Source organism: Leptopilina boulardi, unplaced genomic scaffold (assembly GCF_019393585.1).
Source record: "Leptopilina boulardi isolate dan_hultmark-lab unplaced genomic scaffold, ZJU_Lbou_2.1 LbouV2_126, whole genome shotgun sequence".
Taxonomy (NCBI): Eukaryota; Metazoa; Arthropoda; class Insecta; order Hymenoptera; family Figitidae; genus Leptopilina; species Leptopilina boulardi.
The window spans coordinates 52,894-62,675 of record NW_026137670.1 but is presented as its reverse complement, the minus strand read 5'-3'; the positions used below and the strand labels follow the sequence as shown (position 1 = coordinate 62,675).

Here is a 9,782-nt window from a genome sequence, read left to right as displayed (position 1 = left end):
TAAAAAAAAATTTTCAAAATAATTCAATTTTTCTTAGGCAGACTATTTTATTGCATTTTCTTGCACAAAATACACCTAAAAGTGTAGAAAAAAATTGACAGCCCGATCCGAGTAGAGGAACACCACTTTTATGACCATTAAAGCGATTTTCGTAAAAAAAAATTTTCAAAATAATTCAATTTTTCTTAGGCAGACTATTTTATTGCATTTTCTTGCACAAAATACACCTAAAAGTGTAGAAAAAAATTGACAGCCCGATCGGAGTAGAGGAACACCAATTTTATGACCATTAAAGCGATTTTCGTAAAAAAAAATTTTCAAAATAATTCAATTTTTCTTAGGCAGACTATTTTATTGCATTTTCTTGCACAAAATACACCTAAAAGTGTAGAAAAAAATTGACAGCCCGATCCGAGTAGAGGAACACCAATTTTATGACCATTAAAGCGATTTTCGTAAAAAAAAATTTTTAAAATAATTCAATTTTTCTTAGGCAGACTATTTTATTGCATTTTCTTGCACAAAATACACCTAAAAGTGTAGAAAAAAATTGACAGCCCGATCCGAGTAGAGGAACACCAATTTTATGACCATTAAAGCGATTTTCGTAAAAAAAAATTTTCAAAATAATTCAATTTTTCTTAGGCAGACTATTTTATTGCATTTTCTTGCACAAAATACACCTAAAAGTGTAGAAAAAAATTGACAGCCCGATCGGAGTAGAGGAACACCATTTTTATGACCATTAAAGCGATTTTCGTAAAAAAAAATTTTCAAAATAATTCAATTTTTCTTAGGCAGACTATTTTATTGCATTTCCTTGCACAAAATACACCTAAAAGTGTAGAAAAAAATTGACAGCCCGATCGGAGTAGAGGAACACCCCTATTATGACCATTAAAGCGATTTTCGTAAAAAAAAATTTTCAAAATAATTCAATTTTTCTTAGGCAGACTATTTTATTGCATTTTCTTGCACAAAATACACCTAAAAGTGTAGAAAAAAATTGACAGCCCGATCGGAGTAGAGGAACACCAATTTTATGACCATTAAAGCGATTTTCGTAAAAAAAAAATTTTCAAAATAATTCAATTTTTCTTAGGCAGACTATTTTATTGCATTTTCTTGCACAAAATACACCTAAAAGTGTAGAAAAAAATTGACAGCCCGATCCGAGTAGAGGAACACCAATTTTATGACCATTAAAGCGATTTTCGTAAAAAAAAATTTTCAAAATAATTCAATTTTTCTTAGGCAGACTATTTTATTGCATTTTCTTGCACAAAATACACCTAAAAGTGTAGAAAAAAATTGACAGCCCGATCCGAGTAGAGGAACACCAATTTTATGACCATTAAAGCGATTTTCGTAAAAAAAAATTTTCAAAATAATTCAATTTTTCTTAGGCAGACTATTTTATTGCATTTTCTTGCACAAAATACACCTAAAAGTGTAGAAAAAAATTGACAGCCCGATCGGAGTAGAGGAACACCCCTATTATGACCATTAAAGCGATTTTCGTAAAAAAAAAATTTTCAAAATAATTCAATTTTTCTTAGGCAGACTATTTTATTGCATTTTCTTGCACAAAATACACCTAAAAGTGTAGAAAAAAATTGACAGCCCGATCGGAGTAGAGGAACACCACTATTATGACCATTAAAGCGATTTTCGTAAAAAAAAATTTTTCAAAATAATTCAATTTTTCTTAGGCAGACTATTTTATTGCATTTTCTTGCACAAAATACACCTAAAAGTGTAGAAAAAAATTGACAGCCCGATCGGAGTAGAGGAACACCAATTTTATGACCATTAAAGCGATTTTCGTAAAAAAAAAATTTTCAAAATAATTCAATTTTTCTTAGGCAGACTATTTTATTGCATTTTCTTGCACAAAATACACCTAAAAGTGTAGAAAAAAATTGACAGCCCGATCCGAGTAGAGGAACACCAATTTTATGACCATTAAAGCGATTTTCGTAAAAAAAAATTTTCAAAATAATTCAATTTTTCTTAGGCAGACTATTTTATTGCATTTTCTTGCACAAAATACACCTAAAAGTGTAGAAAAAAATTGACAGCCCGATCGGAGTAGAGGAACACCAATTTTATGACCATTAAAGCGATTTTCGTAAAAAAAAATTTTCAAAATAATTCAATTTTTCTTAGGCAGACTATTTTATTGCATTTTCTTGCACAAAATACACCTAAAAGTGTAGAAAAAAATTGACAGCCCGATCCGAGTAGAGGAACACCAATTTTATGACCATTAAAGCGATTTTCGTAAAAAAAAATTTTCAAAATAATTCAATTTTTCTTAGGCAGACTATTTTATTGCATTTTCTTGCACAAAATACACCTAAAAGTGTAGAAAAAAATTGACAGCCCGATCCGAGTAGAGGAACACCAATTTTATGACCATTAAAGCGATTTTCGTAAAAAAAAATTTTTCAAAATAATTCAATTTTTCTTAGGCAGACTATTTTATTGCATTTTCTTGCACAAAATACACCTAAAAGTGTAGAAAAAAATTGACAGCCCGATCCGAGTAGAGGAACACCAATTTTATGACCATTAAAGCGATTTTCGTAAAAAAAAATTTTCAAAATAATTCAATTTTTCTTAGGCAGACTATTTTATTGCATTTTCTTGCACAAAATACACCTAAAAGTGTAGAAAAAAATTGACAGCCCGATCCGAGTAGAGGAACACCCCTATTATGACCATTAAAGCGATTTTCGTAAAAAAAAATTTTTCAAAATAATTCAATTTTTCTTAGGCAGACTATTTTATTGCATTTTCTTGCTCAAAATACACCTAAAAGTGTAGAAAAAAATTGACAGCCCGATCCGAGTAGAGGAACACCAATTTTATGACCATTAAAGCGATTTTCGTAAAAAAAAAATTTTCAAAATAATTCAATTTTTCTTAGGCAGACTATTTTATTGCATTTTCTTGCACAAAATACACCTAAAAGTGTAGAAAAAAATTGACAGCCCGATCCGAGTAGAGGAACACCAATTTTATGACCATTAAAGCGATTTTCGTAAAAAAAAAATTTCAAAATAATTCAATTTTTCTTAGGCAGACTATTTTATTGCATTTTCTTGCACAAAATACACCTAAAAGTGTAGAAAAAAATTGACAGCCCGATCGGAGTAGAGGAACACCAATTTTATGACCATTAAAGCGATTTTCGTAAAAAAAAAATTTCAAAATAATTCAATTTTTCTTAGGCAGACTATTTTATTGCATTTTCTTGCACAAAATACACCTAAAAGTGTAGAAAAAAATTGACAGCCCGATCGGAGTAGAGGAACACCCCTATTATGACCATTATAGCGTTATTCGTAAAAAAAAATTTTTCAAAATAATTCAATTTTTCTTAGGCAGACTATTTTATTGCATTTTCTTGCTCAAAATACACCTAAAAGTGTAGAAAAAAATTGACAGCCCGATCGGAGTAGAGGAACACCCCTATTATGACCATTAAAGCGATTTTCGTAAAAAAAAATTTTTCAAAATAATTCAATTTTTCTTAGGCAGACTATTTTATTGCATTTTCTTGCTCAAAATACACCTAAAAGTGTAGAAAAAAATTGACAGCCCGATCCGAGTAGAGGAACACCAATTTTATGACCATTAAAGCGATTTTCGTAAAAAAAAAATTTTTCAAAAAATTCAATTTTTCTTAGGCAGACTATTTTATTGCATTTTCTTGCACAAAATACACCTAAAAGTGTAGAAAAAAATTGACAGCCCGATCCGAGTAGAGGAACACCAATTTTATGACCATTAAAGCGATTTTCGTAAAAAAAAAATTTCAAAATAATTCAATTTTTCTTAGGCAGACTATTTTATTGCATTTTCTTGCACAAAATACACCTAAAAGTGTAGAAAAAAATTGACAGCCCGATCGGAGTAGAGGAACACCAATTTTATGACCATTAAAGCGATTTTCGTAAAAAAAAAATTTCAAAATAATTCAATTTTTCTTAGGCAGACTATTTTATTGCATTTTCTTGCACAAAATACACCTAAAAGTGTAGAAAAAAATTGACAGCCCGATCGGAGTAGAGGAACACCCCTATTATGACCATTATAGCGTTTTCGTAAAAAAAAATTTTTCAAAATAATTCAATTTTTCTTAGGCAGACTATTTTATTGCATTTTCTTGCTCAAAATACACCTAAAAGTGTAGAAAAAAATTGACAGCCCGATCGGAGTAGAGGAACACCCCTATTATGACCATTATAGCGTTTTTCGTAAAAAAAAATTTTTCAAAATAAATCAATTTTTCTTAGGCAGACTATTTTATTGCATTTTCTTGCTCAAAATACACCTAAAAGTGTAGAAAAAAATTGACAGCCCGATCCGAGTAGAGGAACACCAATTTTATGACCATTAAAGCGATTTTCGTAAAAAAAAAATTTCAAAATAATTCCATTTTTCTTAGGCAGACTATTTTATTGCATTTTCTTGCACAAAATACACCTAAAAGTGTAGAAAAAAATTGACAGCCCGATCGGAGTAGAGGAACACCCCTATTATGACCATTATAGCGTTTTTCGTAAAAAAAAAATTTTCAAAATAATTCAATTTTTCTTAGGCAGACTATTTTATTGCATTTTCTTGCACAAAATACACCTAAAAGTGTAGAAAAAAATTGACAGCCCGATCGGAGTAGAGGAACACCCCTATTATGACCATTATAGCGTTTTTCGTAAAAAAAAATTTTCAAAATAATTCAATTTTTCTTAGGCAGACTATTTTATTGCATTTTCTTGCTCAAAATACACCTAAAAGTGTAGAAAAAAATTGACAGCCCGATCGGAGTAGAGGAACACCAATTTTATGACCATTAAAGCGATTTTCGTAAAAAAAAAATCTTCAAAATAATTCAATTTTTCTTAGGCAGACTATTTTATTGCATTTTCTTGCACAAAATACACCTAAAAGTGTAGAAAAAAATTGACAGCCCGATCGGAGTAGAGGAACACCAATTTTATGACCATTAAAGCGATTTTCGTAAAAAAAAAATTTCAAAATAATTCAATTTTTCTTAGGCAGACTATTTTATTGCATTTTCTTGCACAAAATACACCTAAAAGTGTAGAAAAAAATTGACAGCCCGATCGGAGTAGAGGAACACCCCTATTATGACCATTATAGCGTTTTTCGTAAAAAAAAATTTTTCAAAATAAATCAATTTTTCTTAGGCAGACTATTTTATTGCATTTTCTTGATCAAAATACACCTAAAAGTGTAGAAAAAAATTGACAGCCCGATCCGAGTAGAGGAACACCAATTTTATGACCATTAAAGCGATTTTCGTAAAAAAAAAATTTCAAAATAATTCCATTTTTCTTAGGCAGACTATTTTATTGCATTTTCTTGCACAAAATACACCTAAAAGTGTAGAAAAAAATTGACAGCCCGATCGGAGTAGAGGAACACCCCTATTATGACCATTATAGCGTTTTTCGTAAAAAAAAAATTTTCAAAATAATTCAATTTTTCTTAGGCAGACTATTTTATTGCATTTTCTTGCTCAAAATACACCTAAAAGTGTAGAAAAAAATTGACAGCCCGATCGGAGTAGAGGAACACCAATTTTATGACCATTAAAGCGATTTTCGTAAAAAAAAATTTTTCAAAATAATTCAATTTTTCTTAGGCAGACTATTTTATTGCATTTTCTTGCACAAAATACACCTAAAAGTGTAGAAAAAAATTAACAGCCCTATCCGTGTAGAGGAACACCAATTTTATGACCATTAAAGCGATTTTCGTAAAAAAAAATTTTTCAAAATAATCCAATTTTTCTTAGGCAGACTATTTTATTGCATTTTCTTGCACAAAATACACCTAAAAGTGTAGAAAAAAATTGACAGCCCGATCGGAGTAGAGGAACACCAATTTTATGACCATTAAAGCGATTTTCGTAAAAAAAAATTTTTCAAAATAATTCAATTTTTCTTAGGCAGACTATTTTATTGCATTTTCTTGCACAAAATACACCTAAAAGTGTAGAAAAAAATTGACAGCCCGATCCGAGTAGAGGAACACCCCTATTATGATCATTATAGCGTTTTTCGTAAAAAAAAATTTTTCAAAATAATTCAATTTTTCTTAGGCAGACTATTTTATTGCATTTTCTTGCACAAAATACACCTAAAAGTGTAGAAAAAAATTAACAGCCCGATCCGTGTAGAGGAACACCAATTTTATGACCATTTAAGCGATTTTCGTAAAAAAAATTTTTCAAAATAATCCAATTTTTCTTAGGCAGACTATTTTATTGCATTTTCTTGCACAAGATACACCTAAAAGTGTAGAAAATAATTGACAGCCTGATCCGAGTAGAGGAACACCAATTTTATGACCATTAAAGCGATTTTCGTAAAAAAAAAATTTCAAAATAATTCAATTTTTCTTAGGCAGACTATTTTATTGCATTTTCTTGCACAAAATACACCTAAAAGTGTAGAAAAAAATTGACAGCCCGATCCGAGTAGAGGAACACCAATTTTATGACCATTAAAGCGATTTTCGTAAAAAAAATTTTTCAAAATAATTCAATTTTTCTTAGGCAGACTATTTTATTACATTTTCTTGCACAAAATACACCTAAAAGTGTAGAAAAAATTTGACAGCCCGATCGGAGTAGAGGAACACCAATTTTATGACCATTAAAGCGATTTTCGTAAAAAAAAATTTTTCAAAATAATTCAATTTTTCTTAGGCAGACTATTTTATTGCATTTTCTTGCACAAAATACACCTAAAAGTGTAGAAAAAAATTAACAGCCCGATCGGAGTAGAGGAACACCAATTTTATGACCATTAAAGCGATTTTCGTAAAAAAAAAATTTTCAAAATAATTCAATTTTTCTTAGGCAGACTATTTTATTGCATTTTCTTGCACAAAATACACCTAAAAGTGTAGAAAAAAATTGACAGCCCGATCGGAGTAGAGGAACACCCCTATTATGACCATTATAGCGTTATTCGTAAAAAAAAATTTTTCAAAATAATTCAATTTTTCTTAGGCAGACTATTTTATTGCATTTCCTTGCACAAAATACACCTAAAAGTGTAGAAAAAAATTGACAGCCCGATCGGAGTAGAGGAACACCCCTATTATGACCATTATAGCGTTTTTCGTAAAAAAAAATTTTTCAAAATAATTCAATTTTTCTTAGGCAGACTATTTTATTGCATTTTCTTGCTCAAAATACACCTAAAAGTGTAGAAAAAAATTGACAGCCCGATCGGAGTAGAGGAACACCAATTTTATGACCATTAAAGCGATTTTCGTAAAAAAAAAATCTTCAAAATAATTCAATTTTTCTTAGGCAGACTATTTTATTGCATTTTCTTGCACAAAATACACCTCAAAGTGTAGAAAAAAATTGACAGCCCGATCGGAGTAGATGAACACCAATTTTATGACCATTAAAGCGATTTTCGTAAAAAAAAAATTTCAAAATAATTCAATTTTTCATAGGCAGACTATTTTATTGCATTTTCTTGCACAAAATACACCTAAAAGTGTAGAAAAAAATTGACAGCCCGATCGGAGTAGAGGAACACCCCTATTATGACCATTATAGCGTTATTCGTAAAAAAAAATTTTTCAAAATAATTCAATTTTTCTTAGGCAGACTATTTTATTGCATTTTCTTGCTCAAAATACACCTAAAAGTGTAGAAAAAAATTGACAGCCCGATCGGAGTAGAGGAACACCCCTATTATGACCATTATAGCGTTTTTCGTAAAAAAAAATTTTTCAAAATAAATCAATTTTTCTTAGGCAGACTATTTTATTGCATTTTCTTGATCAAAATACACCTAAAAGTGTAGAAAAAAATTGACAGCCCGATCCGAGTAGAGGAACACCAATTTTATGACCATTAAAGCGATTTTCGTAAAAAAAAAATTTCAAAATAATTCCATTTTTCTTAGGCAGACTATTTTATTGCATTTTCTTGCACAAAATACACCTAAAAGTGTAGAAAAAAATTGACAGCCCGATCGGAGTAGAGGAACACCCCTATTATGACCATTATAGCGTTTTTCGTAAAAAAAAAATTTTCAAAATAATTCAATTTTTCTTAGGCAGACTATTTTATTGCATTTCCTTGCACAAAATACACCTAAAAGTGTAGAAAAAAATTGACAGCCCGATCGGAGTAGAGGAACACCAATTTTATGACCATTAAAGCGATTTTCGTAAAAAAAAAATCTTCAAAATAATTCAATTTTTCTTAGGCAGACTATTTTATTGCATTTTCTTGCACAAAATACACCTAAAAGTGTAGAAAAAAATTGACAGCCCGATCCGAGTAGAGGAACACCCCTATTATGACCATTAAAGCGATTTTCGTAAAAAAAAATTTTTCAAAATAATTCAATTTTTCTTAGGCAGACTATTTTATTGCATTTTCTTGCACAAAATACACCTAAAAGTGTAGAAAAAAATTAACAGCCCTATCCGTGTAGAGGAACACCAATTTTATGACCATTAAAGCGATTTTCGTAAAAAAAAATTTTTCAAAATAATCCAATTTTTCTTAGGCAGACTATTTTATTGCATTTTCTTGCACAAAATACACCTAAAAGTGTAGAAAAAAATTGACAGCCCGATCGGAGTAGAGGAACACCAATTTTATGACCATTAAAGCGATTTTCGTAAAAAAAAATTTTTCAAAATAATTCAATTTTTCTTAGGCAGACTATTTTATTGCATTTTCTTGCACAAAATACACCTAAAAGTGTAGAAAAAAATTGACAGCCCGATCCGAGTAGAGGAACACCCCTATTATGATCATTATAGCGTTTTTCGTAAAAAAAAATTTTTCAAAATAATTCAATTTTTCTTAGGCAGACTATTTTATTGCATTTTCTTGCACAAAATACACCTAAAAGTGTAGAAAAAAATTAACAGCCCGATCCGTGTAGAGGAACACCAATTTTATGACCATTTAAGCGATTTTCGTAAAAAAAATTTTTTCAAAATAATCCAATTTTTCTTAGGCAGACTATTTTATTGCATTTTCTTGCACAAGATACACCTAAAAGTGTAGAAAATAATTGACAGCCTGATCCGAGTAGAGGAACACCAATTTTATGACCATTAAAGCGATTTTCGTAAAAAAAAAATTTCAAAATAATTCAATTTTTCTTAGGCAGACTATTTTTTTGCATTTTCTTGCACAAAATACACCTAAAAGTGTAGAAAAAAATTGACAGCCCGATCCGAGTAGAGGAACACCAATTTTATGACCATTAAAGCGATTTTCGTAAAAAAAATTTTTTCAAAATAATTCAATTTTTCTTAGGCAGACTATTTTATTACATTTTCTTGCACAAAATACACCTAAAAGTGTAGAAAAAAATTGACAGCCCGATCGGAGTAGAGGAACACCAATTTTATGACCATTAAAGCGATTTTCGTAAAAAAAAATTTTTCAAAATAATTCAATTTTTCTTAGGCAGACTATTTTATTGCATTTTCTTGCACAAAATACACCTAAAAGTGTAGAAAAAAATTAACAGCCCGATCGGAGTAGAGGAACACCAATTTTATGACCATTAAAGCGATTTTCGTAAAAAAAAAATTTTCAAAATAATTCAATTTTTCTTAGGCAGACTATTTTATTGCATTTTCTTGCTCAAAATACACCTAAAAGTGTAGAAAAAAATTGACAGCCCGATCGGAGTAGAGGAACACCAATTTTATGACCATTAAAGCGATTTTCGTAAAAAAAAAATTTCAAA

At 29.8% G+C, this 9,782-nt stretch overlaps 1 long non-coding RNA gene across 3 annotated transcripts in view; it reads right to left on the bottom strand.

Moving 5' to 3' along the window:
* Positions 1–778: 778 nt before the first annotated feature.
* The window catches only part of LOC127291150 (uncharacterized), a 30,732-nt gene continuing 21,728 nt past the window's right edge, over positions 779–9,782 (bottom strand). Inside the window, exons 6-7 of one of the 3 annotated variants that reach the window (XR_007844546.1) lie at positions 8,312–9,534; positions 779–4,037 (exon numbers count right to left, since the gene is read on the bottom strand). This is a non-coding gene — a long non-coding RNA (uncharacterized LOC127291150). Of the gene's footprint in view, positions 4,038–5,737; positions 6,479–6,655; positions 7,243–8,311; positions 9,535–9,782 lie in introns of those variants that run through there. The other 2 variants (XR_007844547.1, XR_007844548.1) reach the window with 2 other exon arrangements.